Source organism: Festucalex cinctus, chromosome 11, assembly GCF_051991245.1.
Source record: "Festucalex cinctus isolate MCC-2025b chromosome 11, RoL_Fcin_1.0, whole genome shotgun sequence".
NCBI classification, from domain to species: domain Eukaryota; kingdom Metazoa; phylum Chordata; class Actinopteri; order Syngnathiformes; family Syngnathidae; genus Festucalex; species Festucalex cinctus.
The window spans coordinates 11,769,293-11,796,452 of NC_135421.1; the positions used below are offsets into that span (position 1 = coordinate 11,769,293).

At 40.3% G+C, this 27,160-nt stretch overlaps 1 protein-coding gene across 2 annotated transcripts in view; it reads left to right on the forward strand.

The window, feature by feature from the left end:
- Window positions 1–27,160, forward strand: part of tmtc4 (transmembrane O-mannosyltransferase targeting cadherins 4) — a 70,587-nt gene that overhangs the window by 37,328 nt on the left and 6,099 nt on the right. Inside the window, exons 20-22 of one of the 2 annotated variants that reach the window (XR_013287259.1) lie at window positions 8,641–8,736; window positions 16,724–16,784; window positions 20,366–20,461. The gene's annotated coding sequence lies outside the window, so the exon portion shown is untranslated. Of the gene's footprint in view, window positions 1–8,640; window positions 8,737–16,723; window positions 16,785–20,365; window positions 20,555–27,160 lie in introns of those variants that run through there. The other variant, XR_013287258.1, reaches the window with a different exon arrangement.

Consider the following 27,160-nt stretch of genomic DNA (forward strand, 5'->3'; position numbering starts at 1 on the left):
AGCACGGCGATGGCGACGGAGCCTGACCATTGCGGTGTTTGAGTTGAGGCGGTGAATCAACGGGACGCCACAAGGCTGCGTGAGGATTTGCAAATGTGTGAGTGGAATCTCACAAAGATAACATCTTAGTAAAATGTGTCATATAGTTTTATTTCATTATGACATGACCTCACAAAAATGCTATACATACTGGCTTTATTGTCACAATCCCAATCCCATTGTCACAATGTTAGTTTCATCTAACTGCATTATATATTTTTTTATTTTTTTTATTTTTTTTGAAAACACACGGTGGACGAGTGGTTAGCACATCCGCTTCCCAGTTCTGAGGTCTCCGGTTCGAGTCAAGGCTCGGACCTTCCTGGGTGGAGTTTGCATGTTCTCCCCGTGCCTGCGTGGGTCTTCTCCGGGTACTCCGGTCTCCTCCCACATTCCAAAGACATGCATGGCAGGTTAATTGGGCGCTCCGAATTGTCCCTAGGTGTGCTTGTGAGTGTGGATGGTTGTTCGTCTCTGTGTGCCCTGCGATTGGCTGGCAACCAGTCCAGGGTGTCCCCCGCCTACTGCCCAGAGCCAGCTGAGATAGGCGCCAGCAGCCCCCGCGACCCTTGTGAGGAATAAGCGGTCAAGAAAATGGATGGATGGATGGATTTTTTTCTGAAAACATTACATTCTTATATCTGGGAGTCCATAGTTGTCTGTCTGTGTATTTTGTATATATCTCAATTGTATTTGTTTGTAGCAGTACTTCAGATGTAAAAAAAAAAAAAAAAAAGTATCTCTGGTTTAATTTAGTTTATGACATTTTTACATCCTTTTAAAGCCATAATACAAGACAAGAAATAAATAAATCATGAAAATGAAATACTATATTAGAAATATTTCAAAATATGTTTATCTACTGTATTTTAATGAGTACTAGTACTACTACAGTTGTAAAGAGTGAAATTGTCAGGTTTCCGATGCAAGGTAAAGTTTTACTCTCCGTCTTGGTGTCTTTGAAATAAATTATATTCCTTCTATTTCCTTTTTGATTTGTCTTTACTTGTTTCCACCCCCATGCAAACTCAACGTGTCACCCAGCAGCTGTTCCAATAAGCTTAACTGATGAAAGTTTGTGAGCAGTATTTTGGCAGGTTTCAAAACATAATTTAATATGGAGCTAATAAAATGTTTTAAGTCCAGATGGATGATCGGATTGTGTGTGTGTGTGTGTGTGTGGGGGGGTTGTAAAATAAATCAAATTACAAAAATAAACACATGCCAACGTTAGTTGAAAGTGCATATAATACCGTAATGTTATCGCTCGTTTATCGTGCAAGGTTACATTCCATACCACACTAGTCACAATAGATGAATCAATGAGGCAGCGACCAAATATTTAAATCGTTCACTGTATTTCCAATAACCAGAATGTGCCAGGTGCAGATATTTTTTGATCCACATACATATGTACTGGTTTTAGCTTTAGCCATGTTTTGTGCATTGTGACACGTCAGTTGAGGCCGTCAGCAGGTTGTCAAAAGCTCATCATATTTTCTCACCATATTTGTTCAATATCCTCCCACTATCCAAACCACTTACAGTATGTATTACATTTTTTTCTACCTAGCGGTGGCAGGCTGTATTACATCATTTAGTTTATTTAAACTTGCAGATGAGTAATTTGAGACAGGTAACAAGCACATTGAACTTTAGCTACTGTAATAAGCGTGAAATGATTCAGAAGTTTAGATATCTATGACTTAGATGTCGCCTCGCCTACGCTTATTGCTAGTCAGTTAGCAGTAACAGTCCATAATCACAGAAAAATAACGTGTGATGTACAAAAAAAAATATATACAAAATTAAAGGCAAATGTGAAGCATTTGAAGCAGCAAAATGTGAACCGTGACATAGTGACGGGCAACGCGATCATACTCCACAGTCCCCACTTTGCAGTAGCATTCCCATTTTCTTGCTGCTCACAGTTTCTTTGACCAAATTTGTTGAAAAAAATTGCATTTGTTTGTTGTTGTTTTTTCCCCATTATTCTGCATTTCTCTTTCTGACTCATTCCGTTCATTGTGGTCTGGTTTCCCGATTGAAGGCGGTGGAACAGCAGGACACCACAGGACATTACTAATGTCATTCATGATGACGAAGACGTAACAAAATGAAAAGCTCAGGAAACCATTTTAATTTTCACTGTCTTGCTCGGTGTCTCTAAAATGAGTGAATTACTTCAATTTCCTTTACGTTTTTGTTTTTATTTGTTTTATTTCCCCTGGAAACTCAACATGTGTCACCAAATTGGAGCAATACGACCATTTAATGTGGTACTACAGTGTATACAGTGTGGGCATCTGCCCCTTGTCTTGAGGTTCACCAGTGGCCCACATTGTATTCCCACCCCTCCAGCATCCAGCCATCATCTGGTTGCCAGTCCGGGTTTCAGTCAGCTGATTCCCAACGGCCTCCAACACTACCGCCACCATACCCACTGCTCCAGATGCTGGGTAGCTTGGGGGGTGATAGGGCGCGTAGAGCTGATGCCTCCCTAGGCTGGGTAGCAGCTGGGCAGGAGACAAGTGAAGCTCACATGGTGGCCATATTTGTCTCCTCCCATTTTTTTCCCTGAGTGGCAGAAGAAATGGCCGCTTCATCCTGATCATGGTGAAAGAACTAGAGCTGCTTTCACATTGGATAGCTGGTGGTGAATGATGGAATGCGCCAATGTAGTATTTGGTGTGACCGAAATAAACACACATGCTATCGTTAGCTTAGCTTGTAAGCTGCCATATTTGGTTTGCTGCGACACTCCCGTTATCTTGCTTCTCACACTCTCCTCTTTGACCAAATTTGTCAAACGCTACAGGAGACCTTTGTACTATTCCACTGATATTAACTCTTTCACTACCAGCCATTTTAGAAAATTTCAAACTTCAATACCCACGCGATATTACGTTCAATAATTATATTTAAGCCGAATCTACCAAATGACAGAATACTTTTTGCCCCGGCCCATTCTTTTATAATTGACAGTAGAAAATATAGGTTTGCCAAAATACAGCCATTTCTCCCATGTACTCTGAAACTGTGTTTATTTTGTATAAAATAGGGCAATGATGTCATCTACTGGTGGTTAGGCATCAGTAAAATTGTTTCCAAGTTTGACTTTTACAGTGGAGCATAAACAGATTCTTCCCATCTATCCTCGCTCTAAAAATTATAATTAATTGAGAAGTACTTGTCACCGGGAGTGAATGAGTTAAACTTTTCTCATTCTGTCTCATTCCATTCAATGAAATTGGCTTGATTTTCAGTTTCCAGTGGTATGAAGATCTAAGCTGATCCGGTAATGTGCAATGAAAATGCAGCGTAAGACTAAAACACTTAAACTGTCTGAGAAGTGTTACAAAGCTCCGCCTCTTCCTCACTCTGCGGGAGCTGTGCAGCATTATGTCGCCTCAAGGTTGAAATTCTGTTTATTGTTTAGAAAATAAGTGAAAATAGGTTTGATAAATTTGAGTAGGTCTGTTGCATTAAATATGTATAGCTGTAATGCTTTAGTGCAGAAGTAGTTTTGTTTTTATTTCCTGAAAAGTAGTGATTCTATAGATTTGAGTATTGAAGGATATTGGCTGGATAAGTTTGTACAAAGTTCCAGTGTTTGACATGACGTTTGCAAGATCCACTTAAGTAACCAAATTTGCTTCATTGACTAATCATGATTAAAACACTAAAGGGAGTGAAAAAAAAAAAGAAAAAAAAGATTGTAAACCTTCATTTTTGACTTGGCACAACCCCCACGCGTCCTTGTAACAGAATTGTCTTTAGGTACATCAATCACAGAAAATATGTTCATGTTTTTTAACACACATCTTCTTACATCTGTCGATGGTGGGAAAGAATTCTATAAACAAAAGCGCCCCGCTGACTCGCATTGGACACGTGTGATGAAACGCTACCAGAACCGTATCAGAGCGTAGCTTTTCACGAGAACCCTTTGACTCTTGTCCTGCCAGTAACACAATCCACCTTGTCCAAACGAACACCCTGCTCTGACAGCACAAGTGAGAAACGGGATAGTTTTCCCACTGAGTTCCCACATGCAGGATTTCCGCGTCTTTCCCACATCACGATGGCATCCTTGTTCATCGGACAAACTCGGTGGCACTTTCAAGGCCAGCAAGGCTGTCTCTGCTGGCCTGAACGCTAACAGAAGAACTGACCTATACGTTCGGAACCGAAATTCTCATATTTTTTCCCATAAAAAAATATTTGTTTTCCCAATGAAATACTGTAATTATTTATTGACAAAAGTCTTGTCTTTTTTTTTTTTTTTTTTTTTTTTTCATAATGTTTATCTTTGAACCTTGACCATCGGTTCATCGAACAGAAAATAGTGTCCATTCCACAACAAATTCCCCTTCTCAAGTCGCTGTTTAAGTGTGTTAGTTTCACAATTGGCCACAATCAAGGCTGGACTGGCCATCTGGCATACAGGGTAGATGCCCAGTGGGCTGGTGTCTTTTGGGGCCGATGCAGTGCCTTTTAACTTATTTTCCTCCATTTTACCCCAAGGGACTGGGCCGCAATTTCGAGGGACTAGTCCATCCATTTGGAATATCGTCAACAAACTGAACCAACATCAATCAATATGAGTGGCAGAACTATGTGTTTGGCAGGGGTGGTCAGTAGTGAGGCTGGGTCCGGTCACCGGTCTTAAATTAAAATGCCAGGGCCCATTTATTTGTGCCAATCTTGCCCTGGCACAATCAACAGACAGAGACTGGCCATGTGTTTCTGGGTTGCACTGTTTTCTTGTCAGAGAAACAGACATCGCATACAGTTGACTAGAGCAGGCTAAATCATGCAACAAAGTATGTAGTCCATGTTGGCAGTTGCAACTTTCCCATCAAAAGCAATGTATGGACATACTGTATTCGGCGGCTATGTTAGCAGCGGGAGCGAGTCCCTTCAAATGTATTGGAAAGCATCAACGTTAGCTTAGCATCGACATAGGCGCAAAGCTCAAAAGGTGCGTGTTGTATTGACCAACCGTATTCATAAGTGTGTGAGTAGTGTACATGTCTCACAAACATGCAATGTTTGGTACAGTACGTAGTTATTTTTATGTTAAGTCTCTATCTGTGTCCTCTAATCGTAATGAAGTGAAAGAAGTACGCACTCACATCGTAGCTCGAGAATGCAACCAGATGAATGCCATTATCATCCACCAAACACAAATAATGTACGTTTGGATCCATTTTAAAACGTTTCATGTTTTTGCTATATTAAAAAAAAAAAAAAAAAAAAAAAAAAAAAAAGACCTTGTAAGATTTTGTACTTTATTGGGCATTTTCAGGCTATGAAAAAAGTAACCAAACAAAACAAAAAAAAAAACCTGTACTGTATTGGGTGCTTTTAGGCCATGAAAAAAAAGTATCCGGAATGAACAACTGGCCTGAATGAATGACCCCATTTAGTCTGTTAAATCGAGACAATGTTGTACATATATTTGGATGTTTTTTTGTTTGTTTGTTTGTTTGTTTGTTTTTTGTCCAATCAGATTCAAACTCTATGTGCAGCCATGTCAATCAAATCTGCCTGTGGCCTTCAGAATTAGTACTACTGACCGATGCAACTTAAATTAGTTTAGCAATAGAGCTGTTCCTTTATCCAATCAGATTTCAAACTTGTCCTCACAGGGTCCTTAATGATCAGCAACACAATATAACATTTAATAATCAGCATCTTTGGTGAGTAGAATGCATTTTATTCAAATTGTTTATGATTTTTGTCTTGTTATTAGGCATGATTTTCGTTCTTGATCTTAACTCCTCCAATTATGCAGGTAGCACAGTTATGTGCTATTGTGTTTTTGTATAGTAGGCCTATTGATGAATCTCAATATTGATAGTGTAACTGTGACTTGAGAGGTGACCCCTCTGAAGGCCCAGACCCCAAGTGCATGGCCCGCCATTGCTCGGTGACAATACTGGCAGCGCTTGTTTGTACGAGTGGAAGTGAAAATGGGATCTGAAATCCAAAGCTTTGCAATACAAAAAAAACATTCTGGTGATGCATGCTGGTGTGTATGCAGCGCAGCGCGGCAGACGACATCTGCCGTGAGCGCGACGCCTTGACAACTCCATCAGGCCGGTCTCGAGGTAGCTGTCAATCACAAGCGTTCATCTCATCCCTCGGCGCGACGAGGACCCCGCTCTCTCCGCCGCCGCGCATATGACAGGCCCCTACAGCTCTATTTACACACACACCCCAGATGATGCCGACGCGCTACTAATTAGACAAGCGGGAAAAGGGAAGAGGTGTGTATTGGAAGTCAATGACAAGTTTGGAGAACGGCGCATTTTCAGCAGCCATGTTGGCATCCACTTCTATTCGGGCGGGGGGGGACGATGCGAGGACGTGACACTCATCGGAGGCCTAGGCTCATTTTCAGCAACATTTAATTAGATTAATGTGACGACGTCGTCTAACAATGCCCAGCCAGTCGCATCCCAGGGCACGCACATTAGCCAACTAAACACTTCCAGGAAGGCAGAGAGCGCAGCCAGTGTTCTTCTGTTTTTGATGGCTGAAGATGGTAATTGTGTGGCATAAGACCTCCACACTGTTTACTGGTTGGGTTAATCACCATGATAATGGATGGCAATTGTTGACAAAGGCGAGGAAGGGATGTGGTAAACAAGCATTGCAAGTTGACCTCAGGCTGGATTTACACAATGTGCTTCCATGTGTTACAGAAGCAAAACTTGAATCAGGCCTCATCCAAATGTGGATTAAAATGGCTGCCAAGGCCACTGTAGTGTAGGCAGATTGGATCTGCGCCTCTGTCAATATGACACCCGTGATGAATAAGAAAACACAAAACTACAGAGGAAGCGCAGAGTATTAAATCCATTCATCCGTCCGTCTTCTAACCCCGGGTTTTCACCGGATGCGGTTGCGGTGAGGTTGCGGTGCGGTTGCGGTGCGGTCCGGCGACGCAAGCAATTAGATTCCATTCATTCGAATGGTGCAGTTTACACCGCTTGCGGGTGCGTTGCGTGTCGACTGCGGAAGGCCTGCGGCGTGCCGCAAGCCTTCCGCAAGGATAGCCTATTTTCTATTTTTGCCGGACGCCGCAGCGGTAGGCCTCCGGCAAATGGCAAGCTAGCACAAAACACATCGAGCGGGACAGGAAGACCGAGGCAGTTTCAAAATAAATTTCCGGTTACCTTTCAGAATAAAACACTCGCCAGCTCCTATTTCGCAAGCTTTCAGCAAAACGTGACGTGGGCGTCGCCGGGCCATGTGCTCATTCACGGTTTAGACACCAGCGAACATGGACGAGGAGAGGTTTATATTGGAGGTGGAAAACCACAAAATAATATATGACACGGCACATCCTTTTTATAAGGACTGTAATGTATTGTGAGTTTGATGTTCGCGATTGCTTGTTGTGCCCGTCTCGCTTGCCGTACTGAGCGGCAGCCGGACGGGGAAGACAGAAATAAAGAGTGGACCCGCACTGACCCGACTCTCGTTATTAATATACTTTACAAGGACAACCAAAAAAAGGATTCTGCATGGAATCTCATATCTTTCTGCTTCTCTGTTGAGCAGACTTTCTGTATGTTTGTCGTTGTGAAATGCCACATGATCGCGCGCGCGCGGTCCCGCGAGACACGTTGGGAAGTGGGCGGCGACGGAGCTGCCGGACCGCAGCTGTGCGGAGCCGGTGTGGATTGACAAAAAAATTGACCCGTCCGGAGCACGCAGTCAAGACGCACCGCACCGCAACCGCACCGCAACCGCATCCGGTGAAAACCCGGGGTAATACCGCTTTTCCTCATTAGGGTCATTTCCCAGCTGGCAACTGATAGAATTAAGAGGAGGGATGCTGCTTGGACTGGTCGCCAGGCAATCACATCAAACAGCCATCCCCACATTTACATCAGTAGTTTGTCTAGGGGTTCTGCATTTCACCAATAAAAGACGATCCGATACATATCTTGATAAATGGGCTACGATACGATTCAAGGATGCTTTATTTTGAAGAGGAGTGATTCAGTGGGACTACGATTCGATATAGTACAGCTCAATATGAGAGAGTATGATGTGATGAGTTTCATTTTGTCATTTTGCATACATGTAAATTAATTTTTGCGTCATTTCCGTCAAAGATATACAATAAAAGATGATTCAATATGTTTCTTGATATTTTGTCACCTGTTCTGACTGAAGAGTTCATGTGTCACATGGGTTAGTTTAATGGACAAAAACAGATGGTAAAAATGTTTGATTTTGAGATTTGTCCAAAGATACCCTCCTTAAGGTATCATTTTCTCTCTGCGTTTTCAATTCCCAGCAGCCCAATTGTTAAAATTGTAGTCAAACTGTATGAAAATAAAAGATTAGTAGACAATGTGCATCATAAGATAATGTGTTTTTACTATAGCCACCTTGTACCGATAGCGCAACTGTGGGAATTTTACAAATTTGGTCTCAAAATTAATGTTTTGAGCTCAAGTCATTTGTCAGGTTTCCATCCAATTGTTTCAAATTTTTTAAGTGAATTTACTGAAAACGCGCAACTGCGACATGCGACTTATGCCCGTTTCCATCTGTTCTTCTTTTGCAAATATTGAGAGGGGACTCCACCACCGTAAACACCATAGAGATGTCATCCACCAGTAATTTAAAAGAAGAAGAAGACTAGGAAGCGACTGCGCCGTGTGATATCGTGTGAGTTTGCTTTTGTTATTCTTGATAAACCGTAATATTTCTTTTCTGTTTTCCATCTAAAATAGCATTAATATTCACTTCTTTAATTAATCCAAAGATGATTTCTGTTTCGTTGACAGACATATCTTACTTTATCATCCGACATTGCTTTGGGATTACAAACGTACGTGTGACTTAATATCCAGTCAAAACGTGCAACGTGTATCCGGTCTTGCCAGTGGTTATTCGCAAAACCTGTTTCCATAGCCCAAAAATTTGCATTTTCCTATTTTCGAAACACTTCAAAATACAATATCTTTAAGCGTAAAACCTTTTTTGCGAATGTTGGGCCCTTTTTCTATTTGTAGCATTTCCATTCAGTTTTATTTTCACATTTGTTGAAAATTCGAATAAAAATGGGTGGCTGGAAACCAATTATTGACTACTGTATGTAAAAAAAAAAAAAAAAAAGGGCTGCCTAACAATGAGAAATGAGGGAAATCATTTCTATACTTTTGGCAAATATTCTGGAATAGTGGTTACAAGAATGTGACAATCAGCCATTTGAAGAAACACAAAATGTGTCATGATTAGAGAAGTAGGTTGTAGCATAATCTTTATTTAAACATTTTGTATTGATTCATCCTTTGCATTTTATATCTGTCTGATATTTATACATCGTTCATGCTTTTTGCCATTCATAGAAAGTATCAACCTCTATTGTAAACCTTGAAACTTATCAGACCTTTTCCCCCACTTTGGAAACTGAATTTTAAGTGCTCTGACATCATTTTTTTTCTACATGATTTTTCATTGGCTAAAATGGTGTCATCCTATGGTAAAATGCACTGTCTCCAATTGGTCAGACATTTCCAGCGCTGCAATTAGTACAAAACTTATATACTGTATTTTGGCATTGCAGAAAATTGCACACTATATTTAATAATAATAATGATGATAATAATAATGATAATAATAATAATAATAATAATAATAATAATAATAATAATAATAATAATAATAATAATAATAATAATAATAATAATGAATAATAATAAATAATAATAATAATGTTCGTGGGCGGCACGGTAGTCGAGTGGTTAGCACGTCCGCTTCCCAGTTCTGAGGTCTCCGGTTCGAGTCCAGGCTCGGACCTTCCTGGGTGGAGTTTGCATGTTCTCCCCGTGCCCGCGTGGGTCTTCTCCGGGTACTCCGGTCTCCTCCCACATTCCAAAGACATGCATGGCAGGTTAATCGGGCGCTCCGAATTGTCCCTAGGTGTGCGTGTGAGTGTGGATGGTTGTTCGTCTCTGTGTGCCCTGCGATTGGTTGGCAACCAGTCCAGGGTGTCCCCCGCCTACTGTCCAGAGCCAGCTGAGATAGGCGCCAGCAGCCCCCGCGACCCTTGTGAGGAATAAGCGGTCAAGAAAATGGAGGGATGGATGAATAATGTTCGTGAAGATGTCTTCCTCTCTAAAAAAAAAATCTTTAAAAAAAGCTGTCATTATTTTCCAATAGATCAGACAATTTAAAACAAAACAATGTGCATAAAATGCAGTTTTACTGAAGATAATGTTTACCGCGGACTATTCCTGCTGTTCAGATGGACTCTTGCAAACCTTATGTGGAGATCAAAATGCACTTTCAGGTTTTCCTGTATAAGATAAAGAAAGTGAAAATGTTTGCAGACGCCAGACAGAAGCACAGAGGAGCACATTTGTGCTCGATAAACAAAGGAAGCCATTTCAAGAAGTCTGTATGCATTCGGGGAGCGCTCTCTAGCCCGCTGTTTCTGTATGCAGATTCCCCTTGTCAGGATTCATTTATTCAAAGCGAGTTATCCCAGAGAGCGGCCCGTGAGACCAAAATAGTCGCAAACATTTGCAACGCTAATGCGCGTCAAGAGCGTGCCGTTTGTGCGCCCCCGTGTTTGCCTAAGAACACGATCCAAGCGCTCCCTTTGGCTTATTGGGCCGAGGGAACGCCACCGTGCACGCACGCGGGAGCGCACTGACGCTCCTTAAACACTTCAGTCGTCATCGTTTGCTCTTGGGAAGGCCTCCAGGAATGTTTACCACTGGCACGCGCCTTACCGAGCACTTTGAACCTCTTGGTAAAAGCTAAAAAGTATGTGTTGTGTGAAACCTTCACATTAAGACCAAGTTGTATCATTTGGAGTTTGACCAAAATTCTGGTGCATGTTAAGTTCAAACAATTTTGAGATCAGCATCAAATGTTCACTTCCCTGCTTCAAGGAACCACTGTATTAAATCCAGCATTCCTTCAAGTATCCAGAACGGGCGTCGTAGTTGACGATGGCCAAATATCCAGTCCAAGAAAAGTGAATCCACCCAAGCAGACAATAAGTTGAACTAAAGATCAAACTATATGTGTGTTTCATCTCCCCTCACTTGGTCTTGCTTGACGGAGGTGGTACAAGCTGCCCAGTTGACTCGTTTTCACTTTCAATGGCTCTTCTCAACAGTGGTAGTTCTTGATAATGATGATGATGATGATGACAACCCAGCCTGTGTATTGATTTGCCCTCGTCGGGGGTTCACAACAGATGACACTTTTCCCCTTCTTTAATTAGAGCACCCGCCATCTTCTCTTCTTCTCTAGATGTGCTTCTAAACTTCCTGCTAAGAAATTGTCACCCACCGATGCTTACTTTCTTTGACTGTTATATAAATTGGGTTGTTGGGTTTCACCAGACTGTCAGGATGGACACAAAGCCGTTGGTGTTTGCAATTGATTGTGACAACATACACAAAACCTTTAGAAAGTGAACTTTCTGAAGAGGTTGTCATAGTATAGTGACTAGTGTTGTTCCGATACCTTTTTTTGAGTCCCGATACCGATACCCAGCTTTGCAGTATCGGCCGATACCGATACCATACCGATACTTAAGGTTGTTTTTTTTTTCCTCAACATGAAAAAGCTGTCCTGCCATTGCTTCAGAGCATTCAAGGGCCAATAGGATATCTTAGAACGGCATGCAGTGAACATGTCACATACCAGTGAATGTCGTGCACCAGCAAGACACAAGATGCTCCCTCCAAAATCCTATATGAGCATTGGAATTAATGGTATCGGCATGTTACTTCTAAGTAGTCACCGATACCGATACCACTGTTCTAATGCAGTATCGGCACCTCTGCCGATACCAGTATCGGTATCGGAACAACACTAATTGTGACAATACAGTGTAGCGCCGGTGTCGGCTCGAAATTTGGTAAATTTAATTTGATGTCATGTCAATATTTTGAGTCCTGAACTTACCAGTTGTCCCAAAGTCTTGCGGACCTGTATGGGAAGACTGTGTGAGAGAGGGACCTCTGTTATGTGAAGAGTGGGGTCTATTATCTGCCTGGTCATGGGTCCTTGCACGTTTCATGGCCGCTCCAAAGGAGTCCTCTGCCAGCCATCAGCAAAGTGTATTCATTTAATGCACTTGTGAGCTTCTAGTGGACTACATCAAATTCCTTTCACCATTGAAACACGAAAGAAGCAAAGTGGATAGATAGCAAGTGGAAGGTCACTAAGGAGTGTAGCAGAAGTTACTTAGCTTGGAGGGCAGCAACACCATGTGAATTTAGTAGGAGATCATACAAAAAGTGAGGTTCGAGAATACATTGGATGATTGAGACCAACCAATACAAGTTGTTGAGATGGTATCTGGGACCTCAACTCAACTCCACAAGAGTGAGCGCTTCTTCACATATTTAGCCTATAGTCTTTTGCACAACAAAAAACAAATATATTAATCATCTCTAAATGACAAGCGATGTAACAAAAGCTGATTTCAATCTGCGGCTACTGTACCTGGTGAGGAGAGCTCAAGCAGTGGCCAATTCATCTGATACTTTAATTGCTGGCTTTTAAAAGGTGACTACCATGACCCGTTATTATGTGCACCTGACATATTGTCTGTTCTGTCACCTGCTGCCGTTTTGTATTCGAGTGTCGTAAAAATTTGTTTCGATTTTGATTTGATTTATTGAACATATAAACATACAAACAAACAGCAGAGAAACAAAAATTAAAAAAGAAAAGAAAAAACCCCATAAAATCATCACAGTTTACATGTTCAAAAGGGAGTAGGAAGACGTTAAAAGCTTATCTAGTTCTACCCCTTATACATTATATATTTAAACTTATTTCATTATTAATACAATACTAGGTTAATATTTTTAAAAATAAAATGTATAAATGTATGAATGTATGAATGCAAGTGCACTTAGACATGCGTGCATTTGCCAGCAACATATGTACATGAAATTCCTAGACATATACCATAATACATTTATAAATCATATACTCATACTCATATATACAATTTTCATGCTCTTATTTGACATAAGTAATTTTTTTTAAACTTTGCTTTTAAACAATTTTTTAAACTCAACAAGTGATTTGCAGTAGTTTCTGACAAATCATATAAGACAATAGAGGCACTATAACAGGGGTTCTCAATTACAAATGTAAAAGGTCCGGAATGTTTTTTTTATTTTTTTATTTATAAATTCATATGTCCACAGCACGTGCATGGTGGTGAAAAATGCCACCTATAGTGGACCTAGGCACTATAGTCGTACTATTTAGTAACGTGAATACAAACACTCATATGTAGCCCTACAAAGCCTAAAGTATTAAATAATTCTGAAAAAAAATCTGATTTTTTTTTTTTAAAGTGAAGCCTTTATGGGAACATTTGAACAAACAAAAATTTGGAAAAACAGCTTCCACATATGACTTTCAATTATCCAATTTGATACACACAATTTTCCCAATGCTCAGAATTATTGCTGTCATAATAAACTAAAATAATAAATATGATACACAGACATATTAAACATTTTAATATTTCAAAACAACAAAGAAAATTTCACACTAATAAATCTGCTATGAAGCAGCATTGCGGACTCCACCAATGGCATTGGAAAAGGATTTCCTGATTTGTTTTTTAACAACAAATTTTTCAGTTCAAAAACTTTTTATTTTGCCTGAAAACAGTTTCTGTTTTTGTTCAGACAAAGATAGAGTCGGCAAAGTGGTCTGTTCAGATGTTACACCTCTGTCGTGTTTGTCATGTTGGGAAATGACCTTTTGTGGGCTGATCGTGATATATATGAAAATATGGCCCTAAATGTTTGTGTACCTGCATGTAAAGTATTTTAAGTAGGTTTTATAGAACAGATTTGTTTTTTTTCTATTACGTCTTATGTGACAAAAGCATTGCCGTTCAATCATATGCCAGCATCACCATGCATGTTGATTGTCACTTGATGTCAAAGTTACGGTAGAGTTGCAAATTGTACTATGAAACCTTTAAAGTAGGTTTTTTGATGATCAAGTTCAAGTTCCTGTCGAGACAAAAACAAGCTAACATAAGAAGTGGAATTTCACCTGTATATTTATGAAAGGATGAAAAGAATTCTTGATAGCTTTAATAAAAGTTCTGAAAATGCAAACTTGACACCACACACGCACACACACTTACAGATTAAATGTGTCACAATGCTACATGGGCCACTGCTAAAAAGGCCCATGCTTGAGTGCGTGCCTGCAGACAAGCACATAATCAATGCGCTCTTGCAGCAGGGGATGACCAGTAGGGGGGCCGTGACCTGCCAGGTGACCCGTGCATGTCTGCACTAGCGCCGGTGCACGGCCGTGTGTGCGTGCGCACGCCGACGTGTCTATTAGCGTGAACGTCAGCTGTTCAGCCATGCGAGTCCGCTAGATTTCAGTTAACAACTTTTAAGGAGAGTCGGGACACAATCAAACAGGCAGCAGACGACGTGTCAATGCAAAGTAAACTCCCCCCCGCCCACCTGCCCGCCAACGACACCCTCCACGGCCGCCTATGTTTAGAGGCGCTAATGACAGCGCTTGGCCGCAGGGTGGAAGTCCTGTCATAAAGCAAATCAGGAGAGTTCACGCTGGGCCTCGTAAATCTTGGCCCTCTGAGGGTTACTGGGAGGTCTGGGAAGTGAAGATTTCCTACTTATTATTCTGGGGAAAGACACAGACAACAGACTGCCCCCGCACTCCGTGAACCCAGGTCACACGGGTTCATGACCTTGGGAGAGTCGTCGTTGTTGTGGCAGTAACTATGGTGATCTAGTGCGGCCCAGACAACACGTCGACACGCCACCATGAATTGGTGGTTTTAATGGTTAGTTGTTGGCTTTTTTTTTTTTTATGTTTTTAACCGTTAAATCGTCATTAAAAGGTCTCTATTGTGAAAGGTTTCACATTTCAATGGATTTTTTCCAAAATAATGCAAACTTATACACAAATAATCTATTCCTTCTAGAGTCAAACTATCACCATTGTACAGTCTTTATTACCTGTACAGGTGATGTTTTAGCTAACATTTTAGCAGTAGTGGGTTGTGCATTTGACACCTAGGTTTTGGGATTTACCAGTATAATCCACATTTGAATCCCGCCACATATCCTATCACAATTACAGAAAACATCAATGCTATACAAAAACACAATATGGAGCAGTTCTGAATCAATACACTATACAATATCAATACATCTAAAATCAAGACAAAAACATAAAAAAAAATAAAAAGTATTATACAATGCATCATACTCATCTGAGATTTTAATTATCAAATGTGGGAAGATTAGATTGAAGAACTAGAAGCACATTGAGGCTGAAATCTGATTGGAGGGGAAAAAAAAGTCTAACATCCCTATACACTACAACTCTGGTCCTCGAGGGCAACATCCAGCATTTTTCGGATGTTTCGCTCCTCCAACACACCTGATTCAAACGATCAGGATTGTTCTCAGGCTTCTGCAGAGCTTGCTGATGAGCCGATAATATGAATGTGGTGTGTTGGAAGAGGGAAAACATCCAAAACATGCTGGATAGGTGCCTCAAGGACCGGCGGTGGTGGCCCCTGCACTTCAGCAACCTTTGTGAAGTTGAGAGTTACTTCTTGGGTGTTTATTTCATGTGAAAGGCTACCAGTTTCAATTAAATTCAAGATTTTTATTTCATGCTTTAAAAAAAATAAAATGAAAGGGGACAGAAAGAAGTAACAATTATGACATCTGCCCCTCTGATATCTGCTGTTTCATACACACTTCTGAAATAAGAAATGTTCTCAAATCACCTTTAATAAAGTGAATATGACTCATAATAAAATTGACATGCAACACTTTTTCTTCTATAAATCGCTGCCAATGTTCACATTTTCAAATGATAACTTCTACTTGGACAACATTCCAAGGAAATCACAATGCCCCATCACTAGTGAACTATTTTTAGAACTGGGTGTAGTCCCTCCAATTGGCTGGCAACCAGTTCGGGGTGTACTCGCATACTGCTTGAAGCCGGCTGGGATGGGCTCCAGCAGCCCCGTGACCCTTGTGAGGAATAAGCAGTTAGGAAAATGAATGGATGGATGGCTGTGGTCCTTGGGGGCTACCACCATATTCGTGACCCCGCAGGAATCAATTTCATAAAGAGAGGCTTTGAAATTAAGGTTATTGATTATTGGGAATAAAATAATATTTTGATGTAACAAAGTACTAGAATTTAGGTTGGAAATTGTTATGATTTGGGTTTTGTGTCATCTGTTTGTTTTGTTTTTGTTTCTGGTTTTGAGTTTGTCATGTTTCTGTTTCTGCTTTCTGGTTTGTCTCCCCTGGTCTCGTTATTGTTAACCTTGTCCACCTGCGTGTGTCTTCCCTTCCCAGTGTATCTACCAATCAGCTTCCCCTGCCACTTGTGTCCTGCCCAGCTGTGTCTAGTCATTGTCAATTAGTGTATTTAGTAACCTGTTTTCCATTCAGTTCATTGTTGTTGTTGTTGTTTCCTCCCTAAGTTATTGCCGTTCTCCTGTCCTGTGCTCTGTCTTAGTTTCCCTTGTTCGTCTGCCCGGAGTTTATTTGTATTTTGATCAGTTCCTTTTTTGCCTCCTTGCCTCTTAGTTTATGTTTTTGGAAATAAAGTCCTTTTTTTTGTTCTCAACATCCACAAGCCTGCTTCGCCTCCCTGCATTTGGGTCCTCAACACCCCCACTGAACCTGACAGAAATGCAGGTAAGTGTAAAAATCAGGAAGTCATAAAAACAACTTTGCAACTTACTTTTCAGTTGGCTGTCCTATAAACTGTTAATTGTCGTATATAAAAATAATCATATACTGTACTTGTACAAAATGCAGTCGTCTTACCTAATAAATGGCAAAGGCGTGATGCAGCATGTCATCAAGTGTAAACATAAGTTAAGTACACCGATGTTAGAGTCTTACTGCATTTAATGTCAGTCTTTATTTATTTATTTTTTTTAACTTTAATTTTCTTATGGGAATTGTGTTCTATGCCATATACAGGACTGTCTCAGAAAATTAGAGTATTGTGATAAAGTCCTTTATTTTCTGTAATGCAATTAAATAAGCAAAAATGCCAAACATTCTGGATTCATTACAAATCAACTGAAATATTGCAAGCCTTTTATTGTTTTAATATTGCTGATTATGGCATTTCTTTTTTTTACTTGGTCCGAGGAAATATTTTAATATTTTGAGAATAGGATGTTTTGAGTTTTCTTAAGCTGTAAGCCATAATCAGCAATATTAACATAATAAAAGGCTTGCAATATTTCAGTTGATTTGTAATGAATCCAGAATGTACGACATTTTTGTTTAATTGTATTACAGAAAATAAAGAACTTTATCACAATATTCTAATTTTCTGAGACAGTCCTGTACATCCCTCTTCATTTGTAACGTTTATATTCTTAAAATTTGTGTGGTTTATTTATCTGAGTCGTATATCAGTATTCATTCCTCCAACCCTGTTAAATGCTCAATACAAGTCCCCCCCCTTCCACAAGTAGACATTTAGGTGTTCGAGGTCAGTAAATACACCGAAAAAGAGGACACAGTAGCGACCTTGCATTAAATTCCAAATCACAAGGAGACTCCTTCATTTGGGATTGATGTATTGGCATGTTAGTCAACATTATCGTTGTATTCCATGTTTAAAACAAAAAAATAATAAGACACCTATCACCTTTAACATTTAAAAAAGTTCCCTCCCTTCCCTCTCCCCTAAAATAAATACAAAAATGTCTTTAGTTGACTTCTGTTCCACTTCTAGCTCTGCTAACAGCCATATAGGCCACACCAAATGTGCCCCCAAATAAGATGAGCCCCCCCACCGTCTCTGAGATTGCCCGCCCGGGATGTCTGGCGCACGCCACAGTGAGCAGGAGGCCCTCCAGATTACTGTAATGCGCACAGTATCTCATAAGGGAAAGCTGCCCTGCACGTTTGCCTCACGCGCCGTCCAGCACACTACCGACTGCACAGACAGGATATGAGGCCAGGGATTAAATCCCACGCAACTAAAACACAGTAGAGAGCAGCCCTCCACCAAGGGCAAACCACCCTACAAATGTCCGTCTGGCTTAAAATTTGTGCCGATAAGGGGGACAATATTCCGCTCCTGTCCTGTAAGTAGCAGTAATGTGTATTACAAAGTAGAAAGCCACACTGCTAACTCTCGCAAACTTGTTTTCTAGTGCTTAAAAGCAAACATTGAAAATAAATTAATGACTTGGACAAACCAACTATCCATCCATTTTCTTGACCGCTTAGTCCTCACAAGGGTCTTGGGGGGTGCTGGAGCCTATCTCAGTTGGCTTTGGGCAGTAGGCGGGATGCACCCTGGACTGGTTGCCCGCCAATCGCAGACAAACCAACTAGAAGTCGTTTTTGCCTTTGTTTTATCCATCCATCCATCCATCCATCCATCCAAACAGCAAACATCTTGTGGTTTTCATGCTTGAGTCAGGCTAAATATTAGACAGTCAACTTTTTACAAATCAACTAACAAACTAGGTACTTAACAAACACAGCAGTTGTCAATCATATCTTATGGTTTAGGTGCTTGGAGGTATAAATAGACCTACCTAACTTAAAAAATGAGTAATCTTTTCGGCACATCTTGCATTTTTTCATTTTTGGTGGGTGGTAAACATAGATATAATACGCCTATTACTAACTAACTAACTCAAAGCAAATCTTGCCTTGTGTTTTCCATTCTTGGGGGAATTAAAACTAGATATACCGTAATTTCCGGACTATAGAGCCCACCCGATTATAACCCATTACATTTCTAAAGGAAAAAGCATTTTGTACATACATAAGCCACACCTGACTATAAACCACATGTGCCTACATTGAAACCTGAGATATTTACAAAGAAAGACGGTACACAGAAAGTTTTCAAAAGATTAATAATGTACCTTAGCTGTACTTTCCAAACAGTGCCTGTGACGTGGCAGTAACACAGCAGCAATACGGTAGTAACTAATAGGGATGGTCAAACATAACATATCGGTAAAAGTCACTGAGACCGAGACTTCTTGTATTTTCAATGATGAGGGTCTGTTCATGCTAATTTTATTCATGCACAAAGCACGAAGTTACGTTAAACTTGCGTCTTCCTCGAAACATATATTCCACCTGTCTCATTACCTTTTCTGCTCGAACGCCCCTGGCGGCTGTTAGAAAAAAAAAAAAAAAAATGCATAAATTAGCCACATCATTGTATAAGCCGCAGGGTTGAAAGCGTGTGACAAACATATCAACAAACAAGCTAACTAGTTAACAGGGTTGGGGAATCCATGTTGAGACAGTTAAAACCCTGAAACAGTTTGGATTTAGCCACAGGTGTTTCTACTCAACTGGCAGGTAAACGAGCTTGACTCCACCTGTCCTGGAGAAGCACCTGTGGCTAAAGCAAAACTGTTTCAGTGTTTTTACTGTTTCAACCTAGATACAACAAACAATTGTCACATCTCATTTTGTGAGGTAAAAGGTATGATAGCATGTTCTAAACTAAGATGAACCAACTATAAATCGTGCTAGCTTACTAACAATTAACAAATGCCAATGCTAATCCTGAGTTTTTTTTTTTTTTTTTTTTTTTTTTTTTTTTTTTTTTCTTTTGTGCATGTCAGAGATGAAAATAGAGCCCTCATTGCATCCTTGCAGTGATTCATTTCAGACGCTGGGGATCATGGGGGTCTCCAGAAAACAATAGCATAACTCTAACTAGCATGACTAAATAAACATCAAATGTCCTGTATGATATGGACCCACCACATGGTATCCGCCACTTTCCCTCTTTGGTCCCAGTAATCAGCACAAGATATAATTAATGGATGATTGGGGAAGTGGAGGGGGTGACCTGTTGTTAAGGGCAGTGGAGAGGAAACCCAGACAAAGTTGAAGGCCATTAAAGGGGGGAGGGTGTTTGACCTTTAAAGGGAAGTCTGGGTACCTAACAAAGGTGCAGGTGGACCTTAAGGATGGGGAGTCGAGGTGCACTCTGGCTGCAGTTAAGACCACCAGGTTACCACCTAATTACATCGCAGAGGTCCTTTAAGTGGCTCGTCTGCTAATAACATCGGCGGCTGCAAGACTCGGAGTTCCTCACAATGGACCATGTGTGTCTGCGTGTGTAGAGGGAGGGGCAAAGCAAACCAAGCGGCCCACCACAGATCATCCTGGATGAGCTGTTTCAAAAGGAAGGGGGGGAAAAAAAGGAGGGAACATGAGGAGAGGCTGGACTAGAGTTGCACACTAACCTGTACTTAACTTGTGTGTTGCAGAAGCTCGGAGGAGATCAAGGCGGATACAGTGACACAGCCAACAGATGCACTCCAAAACATGGACAAAGACGGCTGGAGGACATTAACTAACCGCAGGTTAGGCATGACCACCTCACAAAAACGCTTTTGGCCCTCAAGTCCTGTGGCGACTTCTTTGTAGGCCAAACTTTTGTTGATATGAACACAAACAAACTCCTATTCGATAAAAAATAAATACTTGTTCAAACAGCGACAATTTGTCGGGAGAATTGCGTGAGTTCATATTGACGTCTTACATGTACAGTATATACCAATGAAGAAGTAGCGACGTTTGCGTTTTCAAGCTGGAAATACAGTTCCTTTGTTGTTGTTGCGTTTGCGACAGCTTAATATGAAAATATTAAGGTACACTCCGTACTGCAAACAAAGTGTTATCTAGCTTAAAAAAAATAAATAAAAAATAAATAAATAAATAAATAAATAAATAGAAGAAACATTTGGAGTCACAGCATGATGCATTCAAGCTTACAAAGTCCCAATAGGTTGTGCGAAACAGATCTGAGACAAATACAGGAAGTCCCTGAATTTGTTTAGTTATAATTATAAACATTGTACATTATAAATGTTAGGTTATATCCGCTAAAAAAAACGTGTATTTATGTTAAATGAAGTCTAGACAGACAAATTTTTATACAAGTGTATGGTGTAGATAAATGCGCTATATGAAAAGCCATCCATTTAATATTTATGTGAAGTCAAAAAGGCTCTCTTTATTTTCTGGTTTTATATCAACTTTATCCGTAAACATTTTTCTCAAAAATATTAGCAAAACCATTTTTTTTTTAAAGGGATACTTTACTCATTGAACAATTTTCAGCAGTGAAAAGTTCAGATTTTGTCCAGAACCAATTTGATAACTTTATTCTTTTTCATGTACAATTAATACCTTTAAAAAGTAATTTTTTCTACTTACTGTCGACTGATGATGACATCACCTGTGCTGAGGAAGTAGGTAACAGCCAATCATGGCTCACCTGTTTTCTGGGGTTGGTCAGTAAACTGAGCCATGATTAGTCATTACCTACTTCCTCAACACAGGTGATGTCATCATCAGTCGACATTAAGTAGAAAAATTGCTTTTTAAAGGTACTAATTGGACATGAAAAATAATGACGTTACCACATTTAATGATAGACAAAATATGAACTTTTTACTGCTGAAAATTTCTAAATGGGTCAAGTATCCCTTTAAGGTAAATTTCGGAAATTTTTCAAAGGATAAATTACAATGATTTTCTTCCTCCAGACAGCTTTGATAAAGGTAAAAAATTCAAGTCAGTTTTCAAGCATGTCTGAGAACTTAATTCAAATTTCAAGCAATTTCAGATCAAACAAAATTTCGCGTCAAATCAACTTTTTTACCAAATAAGTAAACTGAATGAAATTTGTTATGATATTAATTTGTTTTTAAGTGTGCCATCACCTGGCAACCAGTTCAGGGTGTACCCCGCCTACTGCCTGAAGCCAGCTGGGATAGGCTCCAGCACCCCCGTGACCCCGTGAGAAAGTGGATGGATGGATGTGCCAGCTCTCCTCAATAATTGCATTAAAACTTTTAAAACATTAAGCCCCAAATTAAAGATTTTTTTTTTAAAGATACTTTAGTGTCACTTCTGTCAACATAGACTGTAATAATTGATATTTATGTAAATTTAGGGATCTTCACAAGTATTTTATTACTTTTACCAGCTTTTTGAGGCAAATCATTGTTTTCTATCACCCAGCTTTGGTAAATTGAAAGCAAATGTATTTTAGTTTGTAATTATTTTAATCACGACTGTTTATCCTGCAAAACAAAAGAGACAAATTGGGGGAATTTTCAAAAGTATGATATTATTAACTATTCAAACATTTCAGACATGATGTAGATACAGTATGCATTGTACCACATCTTCCCATGGCCTTGACGTGTAGTGATGCCATTAATGTTTTTTACACATCCAGTGGCAGGTGCATTTGCCCCCACTGGGACAATGCCATAAATTAAGAAAATTTACAGCACAACCATCACCATGCAACAAAAACAACAAAATATGTCGCCCTCGCCCTGGTTGCTGCTGTTTGCACAATGACATCACTGCCACCTCTGGCTGATGAACTACCCTAATGGGCCATTCTTGGGCGAGGTTGTGACCTTGAGGATGGAGGAAATGGTTTGTGGCAAGCAGGGGGTCATCCACCCATGTGTGTCACCTGTGTCACTGGTCCACCTCCATCATCAGGACAAATGTGAGGGGTCCTCCTAAGAGACCCCCTCCCCTCCTCTAGCAGTGTGGCCCAGGAGAAAAAATAAAGCCGTGTCAGTTTCTACAGGAAAATAGCGACAAAGTGAAAGAGGAAACAATTGGTTCACAACAGGACACAAGGCGGCCGCGGAGGATAACCTGCCTTCAAAGATGCTGCTCCGGCTCATATCGGAATAGTTTGGATGGGGGCGCACTTCAAAAGGCTCCTCCAGGCTCCCATCGTGAACCGTTTTTTCCTGCTATTCTTGTGGCTGGCTTTTGCTTGGCTAAAAGTAGCCCGCATCCTGTCCCTCTGTGGTCTCAGGTGGATAGGGCTTGTTTTTCTAGCTGCGGCCGGCCTCTTTAATGGCTCCGCTCGCTTCCAGCGCTTCTGTTGGCAGCCGTGATTGGCTTGTTAGCGACGCACACGTACTGTACTGTAACATCGCAGAGGGCTGCCAAATGTTTGTGTCAAAACGCAGTTGAGTGGTAGAGGGCACTCTGGACACCATGCGGGAGTCTGTTCTGTGTTTGCATTTAGTTTTGTCAATTAGCTTAAGTACTAGTAACGTAATGATTCATCTTTAAAGTTCTTGAAAAGAGTTTGCCCACAATGATTAAAAGTGCTTGAAATGTCACCTAGACAGCTGACACACGGTCAAGCAAAAGATGGTTTTTATTTGATTTGTTCAAGTTACTTCTGCTTTTGATTTGCTTGGAAAGCCTAAAAATGTCGATGTGTGCTTTACTGAGACTGTTTGAAGTTTCTCTCATTAAAGTTTCCATACAGCCAGGTGACATGAGGTACTTGAAAAGGGCTTTCCACTTGGCACATACAGAATTCAAGAAGTAACACGCAATTCAGTTTGACAATTTACCACAAAGGCATGATGCATAAAAAAGCAAAATGTCTTGAAAATGTTGTGCCAGATTAAAAGTGCTCCCGCAACCCTTGTGAGGAATAAGCGGTCAAGGAAATGAATGAATGAATTAAAAGTGCTTTAGAATTCACTCATTAAAGTCCCTAGTTCAATAAAATGTTAGAAAAACATACATAATTACACTTGCTTGTAAATGTATTTACAGACATTAAAAACAACACAAAAAAAAGCCAGACCCGTCTGGTGCAAGAGAAACACAAGTTTGTCTTGGAAAGTACAGTACTACAGTTTAGCTTGTAGTAAAAGTAAATATCACATTACTATAAATCACATTTTAAAAATGTCATTTCAATTAATTTAATTTAGTGCATGAGAGTTTGTCTTAAAGGCAAAAAAAAAAAAGCTACATGTACAGTACTTGAATTTTGAAAGAAGTCCTGAAAAGCTATTGAAGAGAGTCAACTTAATCATATCTTACAATTACGATTAATCACATCATTAAAAATTAAATTAAAATTTTTTTGCCTGCCAAATTTGAAGAGCACCTGTTGTGTTAATTCCTTCGACATTTAATTTTATGAGGACGTGTTCAAGATTTTTTGATCCACTACACACACTCATCCTCTTTTTTTTCTATTAATTACTAGCATAATTTAAAATGTAGTAGACATGCACAAATATTTTGAATATCATAGATAAACATTTATTAAATAAGTATTTTAATGCATGTAGTTGTGTTTATTGCTGAAACACATGCACGACCTTTAACATAACCATCCACTGTCAAACTAAGGATCATCTGCGGTCAAAATTAATAGTGCGACTAATCTGCGTTAATACATGATTAATGCAATAATTTTTCGCGATTAACACTTTAACTTTGACAGCACTAATTAACACACATCAATTTAATTTACTGCAGAAGCAAGAAAAACAAAGATTTGTCGTGAATTCCTAAAATGTTTCAATACCTGCTTATGGCGTTTCCATCCAACTTTTAACTTTCAATTGCAGCACAAAGGAAAATCATTAATTCCCCAAGTGACTGTGTCACAATGCGTTATTTTAAACTGAACCTATATGCTCGTTTTGAAATTTGTGTCTTCTCAAGTACTCCTTGCATCTAACAATATCTGACTGATGAATTGCTATTATCATTTTTACAACACAGCAGTTTGACTGAAAAGATGTAAACAAGAAGCCGATTTAATGACCAGCAATAATGGACTGTTAGTCGGCTTCCTAATGACGGCTGTAGGTTGTATGAGATAGGCGCATTAGGAATCAAAGAACGTTCGGGAATAATAGGAAGGCTTGGAGATAATGTACTCTCGCAAGGGGGTCTCGACATTAGCGAGGGCCCAGCAGGACCCGCCTCGCACGTGTGTCCGCCATGCATTAAATATCTCAATGACAAAAGATACAGCCAAGGTAAATCTGCCAGGCGTATCGTTGGTGCACAGGACGCCATATTGTACTACATGCTTCTGCAAAATAGTTTTAAGAGCAAGTAAAATGATGATAAAGTGGGAAAGTCGAAATAATAGCACTTGTGCTGCACAATGGGAGGAACGTAAGCATTTAGCAGCGCTTTCTATTGTTTTTGTTGTCAGTTTCCCAGCATCCCCTTTAAAATGCCATCACCCTCTGCAGCCTCCCCCGAGCGCGGGGCCACTCTAATAGCGCCCCCCTCGTTCATTAGATATTAATTTATTCATTACATGTTAACTCTTGACAGACCTTGGAGGGCAGACGCCAGGTGACTCTTCATCATTTGGTACCCGCCGCTCTGCAGAAAGAGAAAAAAATTCAAATGAAATAGCGCCACATGCATGCACGCACATAAGGACTTAAAGGTAAACACACGGTGGGACGCTATCATCATTAAATCTGTAAATCTGCAAGAACAAAATCAAGATGTGCACTTTTGTATATAAAATATTGATTATATCTATCTACAAACGATTACACTTCAATACAAAGTTGTTGCTTGTTTTTTTATGGGGCGTGTGGGCTTATTTACATTACTTACTTTATTAAATGGGCTTATTTTAAAAACAAAAAGACAAAAATGATAGACCAAGGCACTATCAGAAGAGTGGGGAACAAGAGCGAGTTGAGGAAGAAGGGTGAGAAGGGTAGATGAAAGGGATTGAGGCACTTTGTAACTTCCTCAATCTTCCGCCAAGCCCGGCAGATCAGAGCGAGTGCCACTAGTCGAGCGTCAGTCCCTCGGCGGCGCATCAATGTGAGCAAATCCACGGTGACGAGCGAGCCGAACTAATCCGCGGCTAAGTGACACCTCAGATCACTAAAGCCCATACTGACCACAGAAGTGATCCACACAAATGTACACACTGAAGCTATTCAGCCAAGCTCAGAGACGGGGGGAGCGGACGGGCCGGACTTGAAAGGGCCCCGGGGTCCGTCGTGGGCCTTCAGTGTGGCACCTGCTTAGCATCCCTGAGCTGCGCGCCGCTATAGAGGCGCGTCTCCGACTGAGGAGAAAACCTCATTGTGTGCAGGCGCCTTTCAGGCCATTGTTGTGCTGCACTGAGGCGAAGGCCCACATCTGCACCATTCATTCTCAAGGAAGTTGTAATCACTCCCCAGCTCTTAGCGCCAACTTCATAGCAAGAAAGGGCGGGTGGGGGAAGGGGATGGTGTTTGGGGGGGTATCGTGTGAAGTAAACAACAAAAGTTGTAGAGGGATGACGGGGATTTGGATGGAAGGGTGGTGGTGTCAGTTCAAATAGAAACTCTTACATAGCTCTCCCCCGCCCCAATTTACACAAGTGCACGCTCTCAATGTGACACAAAGCAGGCCAATAGTGTGGACGCTAAACTCTCCATTACAGTAAAAGCACCCAAATACGTTCAACATAATACGTTCCAGGACACTGGTTGAATTCTAATTCAATTGATTTTCCGAATCTAACTGTTGCTAGTTCAACATTTATAACCGCCATACAAGCATAAAAATACCTCGGCTAACTGCAATATTAAAGCTAATCTTAAAATGATAAGTTATAAACTAAGGACAAATGTCTTATGCAAAGATCAAAATAACTTTTTTTTTTTCTCTCTCTTCTCAATGACTTCATTTGAGGAGCAACTTTGTAATTTTAAGGAGCAATACAATACATGCATACAATACTCAATATACTCAAAAAAATATATATAAACGCAACACTTTTGTTTTTGCTCCCATTTTTTATGAAATGAACTCAAAGATCTAAAACCTCTTCCACATATACAATATCACAATTTCTCTCAAATATTGTTCACAAACCAGTTTAAATCTGTGCTAGTGAGCACTTCCCCTTGCAGAGATAATCCATCTCACATCAACAGGTGTGTCATATCAAGATGCTGATTAGACACCGTGAAGTGCACAGGTGTCACGTCAAGTCTTCCCACAATAAAAGGTCACTCTGAAAGGTGCAGTTCTGTTTTATTGGGGGGTGTGACCAGTCAGTTCACCTGTGAGGTGGGATGGATTATCTCAGCAAAGAAGTGTTCACTATCACAGATTTAGACTTGTTTGTCAACAATGTTTGAGAGAAATGGTGATATTATGTATGTTGAAGTTTTAGGTCTTTGAGTTCCTCTCATAAGAAATGGGAGCAAAACAAAAGTGTTGTTTATACA